The sequence below is a fragment of the Bacillus rossius genome, chromosome 10 (assembly GCF_032445375.1).
Source record: "Bacillus rossius redtenbacheri isolate Brsri chromosome 10, Brsri_v3, whole genome shotgun sequence".
Taxonomy (NCBI): Eukaryota; Metazoa; Arthropoda; class Insecta; order Phasmatodea; family Bacillidae; genus Bacillus; species Bacillus rossius.
Genome location: NC_086337.1, coordinates 36,987,969 through 37,007,189, shown reverse-complemented (window position 1 = coordinate 37,007,189; position 19,221 = coordinate 36,987,969).

The window sequence follows — 19,221 nt, the reverse complement described above, 5'->3', positions numbered from 1 at the left end:
GAGAATTATATATTATAAAGTGATTTCGCGTAAGCTTTTTTTCATATTTAATATATAATGACTTTCTGATTTTATAATTCCTGTTTTAGCGTGATAGTTTTCTCCGGGTTCGTGGAGTTCGCAACTGTACCATGAAAATTAGTTAAATAAAAAATAGAGATCTCTCGTTCTGATCTTATCCAGTCTCTCAAGATGTAAGTTGGAATATCATTAATTAAATATTAAAGAGTTTTTGAGATAAACTACTATTTTGCGGAACACCTAATACCATGAAATTCCATTCGCAAATTTGACTTAAAAACGTCTATTCGTAAGATAATTAAAACATATATACCACGCATTGCTTGACGAGGCCTAAAATTAATATTTTTTTTTAATCATAAGATTATGTTGGAAAGTATTAAAGGCTTTGCTCATGTTGAAATAAATATAATATTTTATTTACATCTGGTTTTATACTGGTACACAACATATAAAAAAGCGTGTATTAAAGACGATATTCCTTATTGAAAACTATGTGGTTTTACAGAGCAAAGGATTCTGACTAAAATCCAACTGTCAATAATACTTCAAGAAAATATATACCTATAAATGGCTGAACACACAACATCGGTATACAACCACTCACTAACTGATACACACTTAATTAAAAAATGTTCAAAAGGAAATTTTTTTAAATGTTTGTTTGAGCTTTATTTATAACATGTTGGAATGATAATGCTACAATTACTAAAAACTAAAAAAAAAAAAAAATTTTTTTTGCATAACTCCGTTCCCCCGGAGAAACCCCCGGAATAGCCACCGCATGGGGAGCCCAAGAAAAGAAACGGGCACCCCATTTGGAAGCCACCTGGAAGGTTTTTTTCTGTTCCACCCACCGTTTCTTTGGTAGCCTGACTTGTTACAAGGGATTGTATTCCTACCAGAGAAAATGCCACCATTTTGTCTAAGTAATCCGCCTTGGAGGAGCCGGGGCGCGAACCCGGGTCCTACAAGTCACAAGGCAGGCGCTCTACCCCAGAACAAGAGTGGTAGAGCGGATACTTGAAGTCTTCTTAACGCTGAAATTATGTTATTCCACGAGTTTACTGTAGTTTCGTGTGTCATTACGTGCAGTAACATCTAACCTCGGTAACGAAAATATTTATGTATTCTTAAGTTCTTCGTTCAGCATGAATTATGTAATTTCATAACTGTGATATATAATTTGTATTACTAGTCTGGCAATTTTTTAGTTGATTTCCTGCAAACAAACTTACAGTCCCGCTGTACAATAATTATATGTAAACATATTTAAGAGCTTGCACTGTCGATGGTAAAGTTATTTTAAAATAAATGTTTAGTTAAAATATATGTGTGCTTACAATCATGAAGTTATTGTATAAACATTTTATTTATTTGGTTTTAAAGCCAGAGAAAAGTTAACTTTTGTTATATTACTTTTGGCTTTCTATTGGTTTACCGTGCTTAACTTGCGCAGCTAATACTGGAAAGCTATTCAAACAACTGTTTGCAAATAACTAAATATTGGAGGTACTGGGGCAACACGAAGTATAATTGGTAACACTATTTTGTATTGATACAGTTATTTTCATGTAAATGTACAAATATGTAAGTTTACATGAATATTCTGTTCCATTTACAAAGAAAATTTACGGTGCACAACGGCAAACTCAACAATGAAACTTAACAGATAAAAATTGAAAAAACAACGGCCATACAGAGATGCAGAGATGATTAGTGCAGATAAGCTGTTTCTGTAACAATAAGTGTCAAGAGCGTAATAAAAAATTTAAAAAAGGGAGGGGGAAGTAGGGTTGCCAGATTTATTTAGACAAATAATTATATATTTTAAAAAAATTACAATGGCAGGAATTTCAAGCATTTCCGGAGGAGGGACTGGCTTCTGCCCTCCTCTTCCACAAATACTATCTACACCCATGGTAAATGTGTAAACAAAATCACATGTCGTTACACGCACTAGTATACGATATGATCAAAACACGTGAATTATAATTTTGGTGACTGTAATTTTGAAACCAATAGTAGTTGTATTTATAATAGTAGATATCAATAATGTTTCAAGACACTTGATGATAGCCTACAAAGAGTGCTATAGTCTGAAACTATGTATTTGTACTGTCTTGCAATAATCGTATACACTCACGCCGGTATAATAAGGAATCACTACAAGGCAATCGGAAGATGAGAAAAGATACACCATCGAAGTTTATGGACCGAGTCGTCAGCCACTATATTCGTATTCCAGAGAACATAGGTTCAAATCCCGACTGGTAATTATCATATTATTTTGACGTGAAACATCTTAAAAATCACAGCAAAACATATGGGAACCAGAAAAAGTCTTTAACATTTTCCAAACTATATCAGCTTCGGCCTGAGACGAACTTAAGTCTTCCTTACCTAGACCTCCCAAATACACTTAGTTTTAATTTAGGTTCGGAAAAAAAATTCTGTTCAGTGTAGCTCGCGACTCAGATGTGATAGCTCGGTGATACGTGTTATTATGTTTAGATAACTGACAACACTGGGCAATACAGATTGTACGTTCACCAAAAAACATTAATTTTTATGTTATGACTTCGGTATCTCATGTATCTTATCACATGCCAATGTTCAACAGAATTTTCATCTAATATTAATTGAAATGAATAGTAAGCTACTATTTAGTGTCTGTTTTGAATTAAAATTTTTAGTACCAAGTCAATTTCTCGTTTTTATTGTTTTTATTTTAAACCATTACACTAAAAGCGACTCGCTGACACAGAAGTTTCACATGAAACCAACGGCCGTGAGTCACGATACAGCCCCACCGATTTTTTCTAGAAAATTGGTAGGATGGTTCCGTACTGTAGGTAATGGCTAATTCCTTTCACATTGTCGCTCTACTGTGGCGTTTATATTTTTTGCCGTCTGCATTGACCTCGCTATTATTATGTTTACGGACAAGCAAGCATTTCAGAATAATAAGGAAAATAATATCGGAATTAGGCTATTTACCTGGTAAACATACATAAAAATGGTTTCAAGGCTTTCATAAATTAATTTTCTGTAATGCACAGGCACTACCCCCCCCCCCCCCCCCCCCCCGCCCTCCTGACCACAGGAGGCCGGCTGAAGAGTACCCCGCGCGAGTGAGACACCTCCCGACAGAATAAATGTGTGAAAAAGCGTTTCTTCATAAGAAAATTTGGGAAGTTTTTTAACTGCGGCCTATGTGTTTTTATACACCATTTTAATCAATATTTTGTACTCTAGCTGCGTGAAAATTTATTTATTTTGTTATGAATTAAACACGAGCCATAAAACAGCTGTGTAAAACTTAAAACTTTAAAAACGATTATAAAATTTAGAGAAAGTTTCAGTCATTCTTTACCTATCAGCTCGAAAAAACTAGAATGTTTTATCTGTTATGGGAAGCTGTAAATTTTCCTTAATAAAAGTCCCTACAATCATTTGCTGAAGACAGTCTGTATAGGTCTCTTAAACGATACTTACTCCTTTTACCCCTCTTTAGGTGATGAATTTTGTAAGATGGTGAAAATGTGGTATGCTTATTATTGGTACCAAATATATTTTCTTATGCTTTATTAGATTCAGAGATATAATAAATATAATAAATCATATTAACACCTTTAGGCTTAGGGGTGGAATTCTGTAATTACATATCGCTTAGTTATGAAGTTTGCTAAATACCTTAATAATGAAAAATAAAATCATTAAAATCCATCTAGTAGTTTTCAATTGTTGCTGGAACAAATAGACAACAATTTCAGAAACTATATTTTTGAGTTATAAATAATGTAAATAGCCATTTCCAATACGGTAGTTTTATTGTTAGTTCAGATTGTCAAGAAATTTTAGTTTTAATTTCTCACATACAAATTCACACACTACCACGTTACAACAACAACAACAACAACAACAACAACGCGTTTCGAAAATTTCGAAGCTTACATAATGTAATACGCAAAATACAAATGATCTAACACGGAAACATGGGAATATGTATGAAATGGTTTTAATGGACTTTCTTTTCTCAAAAGGTCTGTGATTTTTTATTTTTATTTTTAATTTCTTCATCAGGGCGAGTATCTGTTGCCACACCCTCGAGGCTGTATATTCTCGTGATTGACGGTTTCGGCTAGCGGTTTCCGATGGGCCGACCGTAATAACCGGGCCCCTCCAAACCACAGCCTGGGTTCCGTCTGGTTTTCCAGAAGCCAGTTCGGCCAAATTATCGCCGGGCGGATCCTGGCCCTTCGGCACTGACCTTGCCCACCGCCTTTGAATGTATATTCAAAGCCACCGCTGAACCTCCAGCTGAAACAACAGACCAGCTGGTGTTTAGGCCCATTCTGCAGTGACATGGGAACGGGGACCGACCGATCTCACGGAACCAGAGTTTCTACAAATAGCACGGAGAGTCGGAGACGGACCCCGTACGAATTAGCTCGGCAATGCCGGGCTTATTCCTTTTACGTTGCTCCGTGCAACCTACAGAAGCCGTGTTTGTTTATGTTCTAAATATGTAACAGTACAAGAATATCTAGTGTCATGTTATTATTCCGTGGTTTATTTTATTAATTACACATGTAAATCCTGCCCGTGTTATGAACTCAAGCGCGGCTCCAGAAGGGGGGCGGTGGGGGCGATAGCCCCTCCCGAGACCAATTTTATTGATTAGTGTATATTTATGTTTACTTAAATATTTGATTTCGTATGTTAAACTTTTATCTCATCAAAAGTTGCATGGAGCTACTAAGGTTCTGTATTTGAAACCTGTAATTTGTAAATAATATTCTCAGGCCAATATCTGACCACTTTCATTTTTTGCAACTACCTACGACCTTTCTTCGTGCGATAGCCCCTCCCGAAAAGTCATCCTCAAGCCGCCATTGTAATGAACTCAAAGCAGAATATATACATATTTTAATTAAATTAATATTTCGTGACCTTTGAAATGAAATCTTATTGATTGCCGTTTGTTACGTTTCCGTGCATTGGGTAAGCAAGCAGACATGATTGTGACATGTTCCGGAAGATCTGTCTCCTTTTACGTGATCCTTCTCCTTTGTGTCCGTGCCGCTGTAGAATGGGCCTTGTCGTTATCACTGGGCAAAATGAGATCCGTAATCGACCTACTGGCTTGGCGACCGTGCCAAGGTCGCGGGCAAGGTGGCAACCCTGCGCGCGATGGAGAGGGGCGAGGTCACGTGACTGCTGCCCTTGTGTTGCGGAGGGGTGCGAGGGGTGTTGTTGTCGCTCCCTCCCGGCGCGGCGAACAACTTCGATGGCAGTACGTCCCGCCGCGCCCTACAAACATGTTTTTTTTTTGACCTGACAGCGTCTAATAAATCGATGAACGCCGGCTGCACAAGAAAAAGTGTCCCGTAACGAACATTGTCCCGTCACGCTCATTGTACGCTTGCGCCGCATCTGTCTCTCTTCCACTCGATTGGAACAACCATCGATTTGACTTTTTCGAGGCACATTAAACTTGCAACACTCCCATTCGTTTCCTACTTTTCCTATCATCGTCCTATCCTTTAACAGAACAACACAGATTGGAAGAAGTTAAATAGCAAACATGTATAAAAGTTTTAGTTAAAATAATCTCTTCGTTAAAGTAATAAACATATTTGAATTAATGAGTGCAAATAAAAGTAAATTTATCAGTTAAATTGTAGATTTAATTTCACTCCTTCTTTGTATCCATACAAAATAGTGATAATTCAATAAAAATGATTCCATTTTATTCATAAAACTATGCAATCATTTCATCAATGTATTGTTATGACGTTGTCACGTTAAACTATCGTCCGTAAACCGACTTTACAGACAACCAATTTTTTTTTACTCTGACATTGAATGACTTTGGCCGGGTTCACAATCAAGAAACGTAAGCGAGGGCACAGCAGGCCAAGAGCACACGACTGTGCACACGAGACCTGTGTGGAATCGGTTCACTATTGAAATCGTACCGTTAATTTTAGCCAATGAGATTTCGAAATGTATCCGAAATCTGTTGGTAGTGTTAGAAAATAACGATATTAATTACCAAATTATTATCCCGTGTCATCTGACCAGCAGTTTTTCAACATGACATAAACATTATACATTAATTTGGGTTACGTAAAACTTAGTTAAAAATTCTATTTACTATATTTTTGTTTGAATTTATCACTAGTGGCATTTACTAGGTGATTACAATAATTTATTGTCGAAAAATTTGACCACATATGACTGAAAAATATTAACAGTTCAAGTCACGACAAAATGGCACCCTACGTTTCTTCCATTGGCTGTTGCGCCATGCGTACGTTACACAAATAAAATATATTCATTTCCCTCCTAGAGCACGACCGTCCTGGGTGCTATTGTGAATCAGTAGGTAGGAAAACATGGCTGTCAAATCTTGTGCACACTACCTTCTGTTATTTATTTATTTATTTATTTATCGTCTTTATTGGTGGCGAAGTTAAGGCAATACGCCTTTTCTTACACTTGCCCACATAAAACACTTACATATATCTATATTAACTTTGCATATTAGAAAAGAAAATAATAAGGAATAGCAAAATAATACTTTATGTAAAACAAAATTGCATGTAAACTGAATGTACTAAGATAAAAGCTGTATTTAACTCAAGATTTGGCATACACGCTTGCTGAAATGTAAAGTTTGAGAGTCATCTGTTGCCAATATGATATAGTATAACATTACTACCAGTATTCCACACATTTACACACGTATATTCTTACTGTAGGTAAGCCGCGAAATAATCATGCCGGATGAGTCCTTTCATTGTGAGTTCATTTTTACAATTACTTTCTTGAATATGGCAGTTACTGTGTAGTAAATACAAAAACCAAAAAATTACATTTTTTTCTCCATAACACGATATTTCTGCTGGTTATTGTTTACGTGGGCATTATGTAAAGTAATTTATAAAAATTCTTAAGCTATAAACGAAGATCTTCCTTCAGTTTGCATTTTTTTGTCATTTATTATTTTAGAATTTCTGTATGTAAGTAAATTCATTAAAAGTTTATAAAGTAGTCAGTTAAAGTCAGGAAAAGCTGGACGCCTTAATTTCGCCATAAATAATGAGGATTATATTTCATTGTTTGTAACTTGGTTTGTCCTTGCGGCATTAACCACTAAATTGCTTCCTATCGTTAACTTTCCAATTCTTGAGTTGCTGTGAACGTTTGGTGGGAAAACTGTATCTGCAACTTAATGGTCTTTGTCTTCGAGGGAACCAATTAACGGCGTGTACGTGGCCCAGAGATACTGGCAGCAGCCAATTACAGAGCTGCGGTTTGGCATCGACGAATGCTACTCTCTGCAGCTCCAGTGTTAGTTTCTTATTGTACGAGGGTCCGGCGATAAATATTCTTAGTTTGTAACATGTCCGTAACAAACGAGTGTGGGTTGCTCTGGCGTGTATGTTAATGTGCTGGCTGAAGGATGTCAATAAATCACAGTTACTCAGTTTTTTTGTTTTAAATAATCTTGAAATGGGAGGAAGACGATACCTTTATGGAGGTGGTAGCAGTGACTTCCTTTAGTTGGGTGGTTGTCGCACATACCGCTTGAAAAACTTGATATAGGGAACTCTAGATATATAGTTTTTAAAATTATTTATTTACTTATTTATTGAAGCCAAAGTTAAGGCGATACACTTTTTCTTGCACTTAACCTGATTTTCTACTATTACGTCATACATAGTCATTTTAAAAATATATACACTTATAAGCATTACATATTAAGATAGAAAACGAATTAAGCTTTAACTAAATGTTCAAAGATATGAGGTAACCATTACAAAATTAAACCATAATGTTAATTTATAGGTAACTAAAAATTGTGTCGGTAATAAATACTAGCTGACAGATAATGAGGTGATCCATCCAGGCTGCAGTGCTATAGAAGCAAGGATGTGTGCATATTACGTCTTTGAGTGAGTCCTAACCATTTTAGCTGTTGGTAGTATTGGGTCAGATGGTCTCGGAATTTAATGTTAAAAATAAATTTTACGCAGCAGTTTTGGAACTTCTGGAGTTGCTTTCCTGATTTATCTGTCAGATCAGGAAACATGACATCGCAATAATCCAAGTGGGGATAATTGAGGCCTGGAAAAGAACATTTGAGATAAAATTCTGACCTTTGTAAACAATGAAGGTGAGAAATGTACTTTCTGGCTAATTTGCATTAGTTACTCCAGTCAGGTTGAAGTTATGTTTATCAGAACTCCCAGATTTCTCACAACTTTAAAGAACTGAATACCAACTCCTTCAACCGATCAGTTACTACGGATTGTTAAGAATTGCTTCAGATATCACATGAGCGGAACCAATTAATATTGCCTGGGTTTTATTTTAAATTCAACATAAGTTAATTACTTTTGTCCATTTAGAAAGGGAAGCGAGATGCCACGTGGATACTTCGGTATTGAGAACGACACGTTGGTAACGAACTCTTAGATACTTAGGTTTTCAACCAAATCTAATTTTTTCCTAATCTAAGGTTGTGCCGAATTCTTCACTAAAGTCAAGCAGCGTTAAAAATCTTTAGTTCGCGCCTATCAATAGCATGACGTATGCTATCAGTGCCATTAATTAGGGCTGTAGTGTTACCGAGGTCAGGTAATATATCCTGATTGGAAAATATCTAAAACAAATTCCCTGCGATAGGTATGAATAGTTTCGCTTATGCACCACGTGTTCAAGAGATTTGGAAACAGCAGGCAGGATGCTTATTGGGCGAAAATATGGAAACTTAATATTTGGTGTAGGTTTCATGCAAGGGCGCCCATATGATAATTTGTAGGGGGGGGCCAGACTTATGGGTATGAAGTATTTTTAATATTTTGGAAGACTTAACTGCAGCTTGTTACTAGCCATAAAATAGTTCCAGTTCTGACCCTGTTAAAAATTTTTTGTCCTGTTACTAAAATACTAGACCACAGTACTCATTCGCCATAAAAAAAATCTTTATTGGCTACTTTATTAATTAAATATTAACTATTTTATTGAAACAAATGAATTTTTAGCAACACAAATGCAGGAATACAGTCCTTATACTTTTGCAGCGTCTCGGGTACACGGATATCAAGCATACAGTCCTTCAACTAATTGCTCTCTTTACCCCTAAATAAATATCGCGTACAAATTAAATTAAAATAATTATAAAGTTTAAAACGTGTTGGTCAAAAGATTCAACTTTGGGAGAGAAACGATTTAAATATGTTATCACAGTCAGAAAACAGTTGTTTTTAAATGTAACACCTGGACTACGCTTATAATTATAGTCAAAAATTGTTTCACAATTAAATGAATATTACTATGTTTCGATATGAATCATAATTGCTTATCATTTAGAATTAGCACAGATGGATTCAGTAGTCGAGGACTATAAGTTTATTTAGTGATAGTAAAGCGCAGAAAAAATTAGTTTATTATTAAACTGGACAATTTAACCAAACATTATTTAGATGTTAAGGAATTAAGTGACACCAAAACCAATGAAAATAATCGAAAATTTCTAAATGCTGACACAACTCATATATCAGCTTTCCACAGAAGAGTTTAGTTCGGCGCAATTAATCCACACAAAGCAACTGGACACTATGTCGACGCGTATTTTAAGAATATAAGAAGATCCACATCGCACTATAATTTTTTTTTTTTTCGTGTCGTGTGGTGCGGGCCCCCATTTGTGGTGCGGGCCCATAGGCTACAGCCTAGATAGCCTGCGCGTAAATACGGCTCTAATAAACCCTCAAATAACATGTTCAGTACTTAACTTCAGAATTAAGAGTACATTAGAACCTCGATTTTACGGAGCCCGGACTCAACGAAGCCGCGATTTTACGAATATATTTTTCAGGAACCATCTAAAATTCGGAAAATTTGACACCAAAATATATTAATTAAATAACACTATAAAAACATATAAAAATATTTATTTTTAATGCACAGCGTATTCATATTTTAAAGCTAATACAACAGCCATTTACCGTTAGTGAATATTGTATAAGTTACTGCGGCTTCAAACTCAAAATCGAGAAGAAAAAAATGGACTAGGTACACTTTATTTGTCGCAAAGTTTGAAATTTCTTCGATTATAAAATTATGTCAAGGTCGTAAAAATATTTATTTTACCGCAAATGAACTATACTCGACATTCCTTACCCATTCCAACATTTCCAGCTTCAGAGCATAGCAACTGAGCTTGAAACCTTGTGAAGCGTGAGAGTAAGAAACGATATTGAGTAGCTACTTCCTCTCCTTTACGCTAATATCCAGCAACCCATGCCATTAGGCATTATCTTGACATGTGTCGCATTCATTACCTTCTCTGCATCGGTTTCCCAGTAAAAAACGCTCAAAAATGGTACAAGTGACGCAGCAAGTAGACGTGACGAGCGGATTTTCAACTAAGCTTTTTTTAACTTACTATACAAACAAATAATTCCCTATGGCTATCACAAATTCAAGGGCTTCTCGCACTAAAATATACTGTGTTTTTAATGAATGTCTGTCGTTACAGAGCAGCGATTTTCCTTCACCAAATAAGCCTATGATTAGAGACCGTAAAAATTCGCGGATTCCTTTCGAGACAGGCTGGAATCCAAACTCGTTTAGCTTAATGCTGCGTCAGTGATTGGACCGCAATTTACCTGAACGACTTTGAGCCAATGTCAAACACTCAATAGAAGAATTATCGAATCATAAGAATCGCAGTAAACAGTTCTCCCGAGTCGGTAGCCAATGACTAGGTGATAGTTGCCCGAGTAAATAGGAGCATTGTGGAGTCTATCATAGTGGTCATTGAAACCGCGAATTTTTCCAGTCTCTACCTATGATCACTTTTATGAAACAGTACAGGTGTACACTGAACTGTGTGCTTGTTCTCCTCGATTATGTTACTAAAAGTGCGTTCATTAATATTTTTCAAGCCGATCTGTTAAAGATTAACTGATAAATATGATAAGGTGAAGTCCATAAAAATGCAAGGCCGGGAATTCTTCCAGCTCATCAACCCGACCCTGGATAGTCTCGTCTGTGTTCAGTCGTCTCTGGCAAGGAGTGGACAAGTTTGCAAACTCAAATATAAATTTATTTTAGTAGCACGCGTCTTACGAAAAGGAAAGATATCCAAGAAAGGCATGTCGGACAACCTACTGTCACCACACGAAAGTTAACATTATGCAATGCGTGGTGCAACTGTGTTTAGTCGCTTGATGTCACTTTTATATCACTCGTGAAATGAGGCAAGTCGTGGAATATTAAAAAAAAAAATAAGGGGAACGCAGGGGATGGCAGAGGGCAGTCATTGTTTTTACTATTTAATATTATATATTCCGTTCAATAAATTATAACCTGTATCTTCACGGGGTGGGGTGATTAAAATTTTATGAAGATAACGATTTTACGAATGCAATCCAAGCGACCGTGAGCGTACGTAAAATCGAGATTCCAGTGTAAATTGCTTCCGAGTCTACTGAAGGTAGCGGAATCCTTATCCTTTTAAACTCTTTATAAGGGAAAAAGTGGTTTTCCTCTAAATTCAAAATTCCAAAATAAATTTTATGTTGTAGACTTTTCTGAACAATAATTCTTATTTGTGTAACTTTAAAAATTGCGAATATTCTGAGCGGATGTGACGAATGAGGAAAACTAAGAAACACTACATAATAACAATGGTTTTTATCTTTACACTTTTCACTTATTTATTTACACTTTAGTTATTTATCCTGACTGAATACACTAAACTAAATCTAGACCAGATGCATAAAACTGTAGGTAGACCTAAAGACTATTGAAAAATCTCTGTTTTGAGACGTTATTTGTGAACATACACATTATTATGACGAAAAAGTAGCAAAACATTTCGCCGTCTACAAGTACATGTCAACTTACGCGTCATCTAACTCTGACTGGTCTAAATCTGTTGTGTTGTGTTATCGCGTGAGCTTGGGCAGGATTACGAAGGGGAAATACTCGCCACGGGCGTTGCGCTTGAACAGCGTTTTCTCCCTGTACACAACACCTTATATCGCAGCATGAGAAACTAATGCTTGAACTAACATAAAAAATGAAGTAAACATGTAAAAAACGATATACAATAATATCTTCGTGTTGAACCACTTCTACACAATACCGAATTTAAATAATTTTCTTTAAACCCCTGACTACACTATATATTTTTTTCCTTCCCTGAAAGCTAGGGGGGGGGCCACGGCCCCCCCCTGCCCCCGGGTATGGGCGCCCTTGGTTTCATGTATAAATATACTGTCGGGTATTGTCCTGTTGTAAGGGATGAGTTAAAAATATGCTCTGATGCAGGAACTACAAATGGTAATAATAATTTCCAAAATTTAATTGATATTATGTCATTACCAATCGCACCACTTTTGATGCAACGTCAGGCCTTCGCCATTGCTGGCTACACTGTATGCCATAGAGAAAGCTCAATAACGGACAAAGAGATAAATACGCGAACTCACAGAAAACTAGCCAAAATCAGCCGATGTCGACAGTTAAATGGGAAGCCTACGATTCACTCGTCCTTCTGGACATACCTGAATACTCACGTTGGCAAGCCTTCGTTTCACAGACGAGAGAGCCAAACCCGAAGTTCCCCGAAGTTCATGCTCGCTTTTTTTTCCGTACCACAACAGGTGTATTTATTTGGGGGGAACCGTTTACATTATTTCACAGTATCTTTAATGTAGCTATCCTAACCAAATCAACCGTCCACAATGTTTTAAAGTATTTATAATGTAGCTAACCTAACCTAATTGACCATTAGTTATCATGAGTTGTATATTTATTTACAATGAACCAAAAAAAAAAAAAACAACCTAAGATGCACGATCGGGCGTTTGGCTCTCTCGTCTGTTGAAAGAAGGCTTGCCAACGTGAGTATTCGAGTATGTCCAGAAGGACGAGTGAATCGTAGGCTTCCCCAGTTAAATGCATTGACCGCGCGGAGGATTACGTGGAAGGAATTAGCAAAAAAAAAAAATCATCACAGCACAGACGAACACAGTGACAGTGAGTGAAGGGATAGTTCAAACAAGAACGGTAAATAAACACAACAAAAAAAATTAACCTTGGACAATACAGCGACAAACAGCCAATTTTTTTTTTTTTTTTTTTTTTTTTTTTTTTTTTTTTTTTTTTTTTTAAGACAACAGCCCCTCTACGCTGAAGTCAGTCTCGCACAACCGAAGTGATTGCGAGCCCTCCTACAAAATGGGAGTGATTTTAAGGGAGGTTCTTAATACGTGCCAGGCGGAAGGCCTATACGCTTTTCGTTATACCGTAAAAGTTGGTCAGTGACCTCCCCCACTCGCGTTTTCCTTAAGTAACAGCGACAAACAGATGAACCCAACGATAATACTAAACGGATCATCTGGCCAACACAGAGACGCATAGGCGAACTAAACAGTTATTCTGGGTACCAGAACGACGACAGCTCAGGTGAACACAATAAGCTTCCTAAGACAAAACAGTTTCGACGTTATTGAGATTTCTCTTTAACATACAGTGTAACCAGCAATGATGTATGCCCAAAAAAAAAATTAATTTTGTCCATCAGCATGTTACCTATATTATAGAAAACTCTGTATTAGTAATGTAAACTTGTTCATTTTAAATAGCTAATGCAATTGTTGTTACCTAATGTATCTAAGTCTAAAATAAGGCGTATCGCTAACATCGTCACCTGCAAATACGTTAAATATTTAAATTACCAACACTGGCTAGGTTTTCCCTCCCCTCCCCCATTTACCATTTTTACCCTTAAGCTGGACTCACGTATTCCGCCGCGTTCTTCCGCCAACAAGCCGAGCCATTCACAGTCCATCATTTTATTTTTTCCACTTGGATGTTGCCAACAACTATTAAAACTTACATTTTAGAGGGAATTTATCTTGCAAAACGTTTACCAGTTTACGATCATGTACACTGGGCTCTTATAAATGATAAAAAAAAACTCCAAAATATTTCTTTAAATATATTTTTTGACGTGACAACGTCTAATAAATCTATGAACGCTGGCTGCACGCACGAAAAAGTGTCCCACTACGGATGTCCCACTACGGATGTGTCCTGTTTGCTCATTGTACGCATGCGTGGCATTTCTCTTCCACTCGATTAGAAAAACCATCGATTTGACTTTTCAATCATATTTTCGTCGTTTGAATTATTAATATTATGTAATTTAAGGATCGTCCACCGATTTTCAGCACAATCGGTACGGTTATTTAAAAGTAATGTTGAAAATTCAAATACGTTTTGAACAAACAATGGTGTTTTACAGTTACACATAATAATTCAAATTACACCCGGGATCTTTTGCACAATGTTTTAAAAAATATTGTAACACATTATAAATAAGTTTGGTGTATTCAGGATGCGTATTTGTTATAAAATCGTGTTATAAAAATGAAATAATATTATTCCCCTACCGTGAACAAAATTTTTATAAATATGTATATAAGATCCGCAACTCTTGATCTTCAATTATAGTCTGGTGGTCAGGCGGTCAGCTTCGCTGATTTCAAAATCGAAGGGTGTCGGTTCGAATCCCGGCAGCTGTGAAACATTTTTTTTGTACTTGTAAAAATAAATACGGCACACGCAACATTTCAAAAGTAATAAATATATTTGAATTAATGAATGCAAATAAAAGTAAATTTATTAATTAAATTGTTGATTTCATTTCACTCCTCTGTATCCATACAAAATAGTGATAATTCAATAAAGATGGTTCAATTTTATTCATAAAAGTATGCAGAGGTAGATTTTATCATACAAAAGATAGAAAAATTTAAAAAAAATTCTTCCTCAAAGAATATAATATTTTTAATGCCTAACTGGTTTGGTTGCAAAAACCTATTACGGCTCAGTCTCAGGCCGAATATGATATTTCCTTTTCTTCTGGATCAATCATTTCATCAATGTTTTTTTATGGCGTTGTCACGTTAAACTATCGTCCGTAAACCGACTTTACAGACATCCAATTTTTTTTTTTTTTTCATTTACCGTGCATTACTAATTACTTTTTTGTCTCGGACAGTTTTTATTTCAAATATCAAACTTAAAATGGGTTAATGAGCAGGTTAAAAACATAATTCGGAAGCAGCTTAGCATATAAACAAACTAAAAAAAAAAAACTTTTAAAATGAAGACAAATATGTCTTGAGACCTTTTTTAGAGGTTATAATTTCATCCGTCCGTCGAAAAGTTAAAAGCTTCGGAAGGTTTCGAAGAACGGACGGACGGATGGAATACTTTTTCGGGCCATCTTGATTGGCCGCGTGTCTTCACGTGTTTGGCGGAAGGGTGAGACGGATAGTAGTTGTTGAGTTCAGCTCCCGGCTAGAGGCAGCCGTAGAAGTTGCCTGCCTGCGGGCTGCTCCAGAGGCTGGATACTTTGTGGCCGGGATGAAGGGAGGCCATTCTTCCGCGCACCCTCATCTCGTGTGCTCCGTGCTCCTTGTTGATGTGGGAGGGGGGGGAGGCGAGAGACGTTCTTAAAAAAAAGAGAGCGAGAGTTGGACCCCGACCGTCGCGTCTCAGGCACAGGTCAGCTCAGTGTTAGGCGATGGCTGGTTGATTGCGGAAAAGGGGGAGGGGTGGAGTTAGTCCGCCACCACCACCCCCCCCCCTTTCCACTTTTTCTCTCTTCGTGTCTGTCACACCTTCGGCAACAGACCTTTACGTTCCCCCAAGGCCTAAACTGTTCCCGTAAACTCACACTTTATTACCTGTTGCGGTTCCTCTCTCTCTCTCTCTCTCTCTCTCTCTCTTCCCCCCCCCCAACCTAGGGGGTTTCCACGCGCAGGTGCAACTCATGGGAAAAATAAAATTTTGTTTCCTTTCTCTAGCTGTCTGCAAATTTTTTCCCCCTCTTCTTTTCTGTTTTTTCTTTCTTGGATTTTTGTGTATCGCTTCTCGGAGAAGCCTCGCTTGGAAACCAGGCAAAAAAACAGAAATTCCAGATAGCGTCGGCTGCGAATTGCCATGACATTTTGGAAGGGGACACGTGAAATCATGAAACATACATCCTGTCTAAGTGAAGGGGGTCGAAAGGAGGGGCAACGAAAAAGGAGGGGGGGGGGGGCAAAACTCCCATGGCCGGGTTGAGTTTCTTTCTGAATTTGTTTTTCATTTTTTACCTTGATAGGACAAAATTACAAGCCTTTTTGCGAGTTATACAATAATCAACAACTGTATCACTACAAAACTGTTTTCGCAGTAATGGGTTGGGATTCTTAGCCGGGAATTTATGCTTTGTGTAGTCCTAGCACCTCCAATAGTTAAATATATTTGTAAAACCGTTCCCTGAATAGCTTTCCAGCATTTTCTGCGCACATCAGTAAGCATAGCAAAACAACATAAAGTCCAATTATCTATTTTCCACGATTTAAAAAAATATATATATAATGCTTGAATGAAACGGAAGGCAACGGTGAACCATCGCAGTACCATCTCGCTCGGTTACGTTCTAGTCCACGAACTGGACACCGCTCTCCAAACTCTTCGGTCATCCCCTGTGGCGATGGCTGGGGGACTCATTAAAAAACCAGCCTCCGGTTCGATAAAAACATTATTATTATTATTGCTATGCCAGGAGAGTCTGGTCTGCCGACCGAGAAGGCGTTGTCATGTTGATTTCCAGCAACCCCGGGAAGTTTCATTTTCTTTTCCCTCCTCTTCAAGTGTATCTCGACGAGCCTGACACCAAAAGTTCCAAGGGACGACTGGGCAACAAACCCACGTCAGGTGAGATGGAAGAAGTATAGTCTCTGCATCGCGTAACTTATCTGAAACTTGACCTTTCTCGGAGAGTAGCGCCGATGATCCGCGGAACCCCATTCAGTCACTGTTGTTTTGTCAGCAGTGTCCGTGAACAACTTCACGTGGTTTGCTCGTGTTCGTGATGAAACACCACGCGTTGCTAGCTACTGCGTTGGTGGTACTACTTTTCATAACTGCCAAACTTTCAGACAAGTTACAGGCCACAGACTATAAAAAAAAGAATGATAGGTAGCAGGCAGGTAGAACCGCTTTGCCATCCACCTGCGAAGGGACGTGGATACATCATCCATCTCGCTCCAGCACTGTTGCTTGTCGGTTGGGGGTTTGAGGAAGGGGAACGACTCCCCATTTTTTTTCAAATCTTTCCCCAACAACCAGTCCAGGCGGCAGGTACGCAGTGGCCCTTCTTTTCCACCCCGACTGTTTCGACTCCTGTGACCTCCTGCAGTGACCACAATTCCCTGCCACAGAAGAATCGTCCTGTAACACGTCCCTTCAGGACTCGCTGGGCCGAACATCAAGAGGGGCGGCGTTTCTTCTGGAAAGCCCCCGCGGCATGAGAAATTGTTTGCGGTGGAACCGCTGCGGGGTCTGGAATTAAAAGTCTCGCTGTTACTGCTGCCGACTTTAAACCGATCACGTCGGGCCTGGGGAGGGGATGGGTTATGTTTTCCGGTGACGTGTTTACGTCCGTCTACAGTTTTCGCCCCTAGGATGAATATGTACCGAATTAAAAACTGGATGATCGATCCCGACGTCGACCATTTTGACGTGACAACGTCTAATAAATCGATGAACGCCGGCTGCACGCATGAAAAAGTGTCCCGTCACGCACATTGTTCCGTTACGCTGTGTCCCGTTACGCTCATTGTACGCTTGCGCCGCATCTATCTCTCTTCCACTCGATTGGCCTATGCGTCCGAGGAGAAGAAAGACAGCGGCAGCACACAACTTACATCTACACGTGAACTGTTTCGAAGTGAAAAGTTAATGTGGTTTTCATTGCTTATTACAACAACAATTTCGGCAATAAAGGTTAATTATTTTTGCATTTTAAAAATATGATTACTAGTATAATTTCAAGTATTTATTCTTTTATTATTAAAATAAAAATTATTCAATTTTATTCATAAAAGTATGCAATCATTTCTTTAATGTTTTTTATGACGTTGTCACGTTAAACTATCGTCCGTAAACCGACTTTACAGACAACCAATTTTTTTTTTTAAACCCGACAACCCAGCAGCTACCCAGGCCGATATTCCAAGATGCTCGGGCAAGGTAGCGAATATGCACTCAAGGGACATGCATTATAAAATTCATCTTCATTTATCCGTCATATAATGTTATGGTTACCGCTCAAATGTCATAGTTTCTTCATGCACGACGAGAAGACTGCGTGCCATTATGCAGCTTTGCGCTTAGAGGTGACACCGCAATAGAAACACCAACGAGCGTCAACCTTATCATTCCACCTCACTAATACATACACCCCATAATAGATAACTGCTGTTTGGACACATCAGCAACAGATTTGGAGAAAAGTGAGCTAATTTACTGGACACTGAATTGATAACACTGCTTAAATAGAACTATTCAGTTGTGTCCTTTGAATAGTTTGGTAAACAACAGCGACTATATATACAGTAGTTAAACATCTGTGTGGAAAGTAGTGGGGGGTAAACAGAATTTTTGCCTGATATGAGTAATGTTAAAACCACTAAATAAATATATGTATACTATAATGAAATCATAACTCGGCCGAAGATGTCTGTGCGAACAATGGCTATGAAGCCAATAACGTTACAACGAAAAACGTGTAGAAGTATGATTTTTTATTGAAAAAAAGTATGAACACTTTTTTTGTTAGTCCTGTATGTATGATCATCATCATCATCATATTATATTTACTTCCTGTGGAATTCGAGTTCTAGCAAGGAAATGTGTGAGTTCACGTGTTTATTACCATTGTTTCGAAGCTAATGCTGTTCGCAGACATTAATGCGCAAAAAAAAAAACTTTCAAATTAACATTGATTGACCTACACAGCGAATTTAAGTTATCCCTTACCAAAGATTCAAGAATTGCTTGTCGTGTTTTTTATTTGTAATGAAAAAGAGCTAACTCATTTTACAACTGTCAAACTTCAATTAAACCAGGCCAATACCGTCGTTGATTTTTTTAAAGGTATCAAAGTAGTGTTTTAAACGATGGAGTATGATTGAGGCCGTTTAGAAGTTTTGTAAGACGGAAAACAAACTGTCGAACTGTGGCAGGGCTTAAATTTTTAGCCAAGTGTGGCAAAGAAATGAGAAAAAAAAGAGGGGATGGGGAGGGAGACGTTCGTAAGCTTGAAAA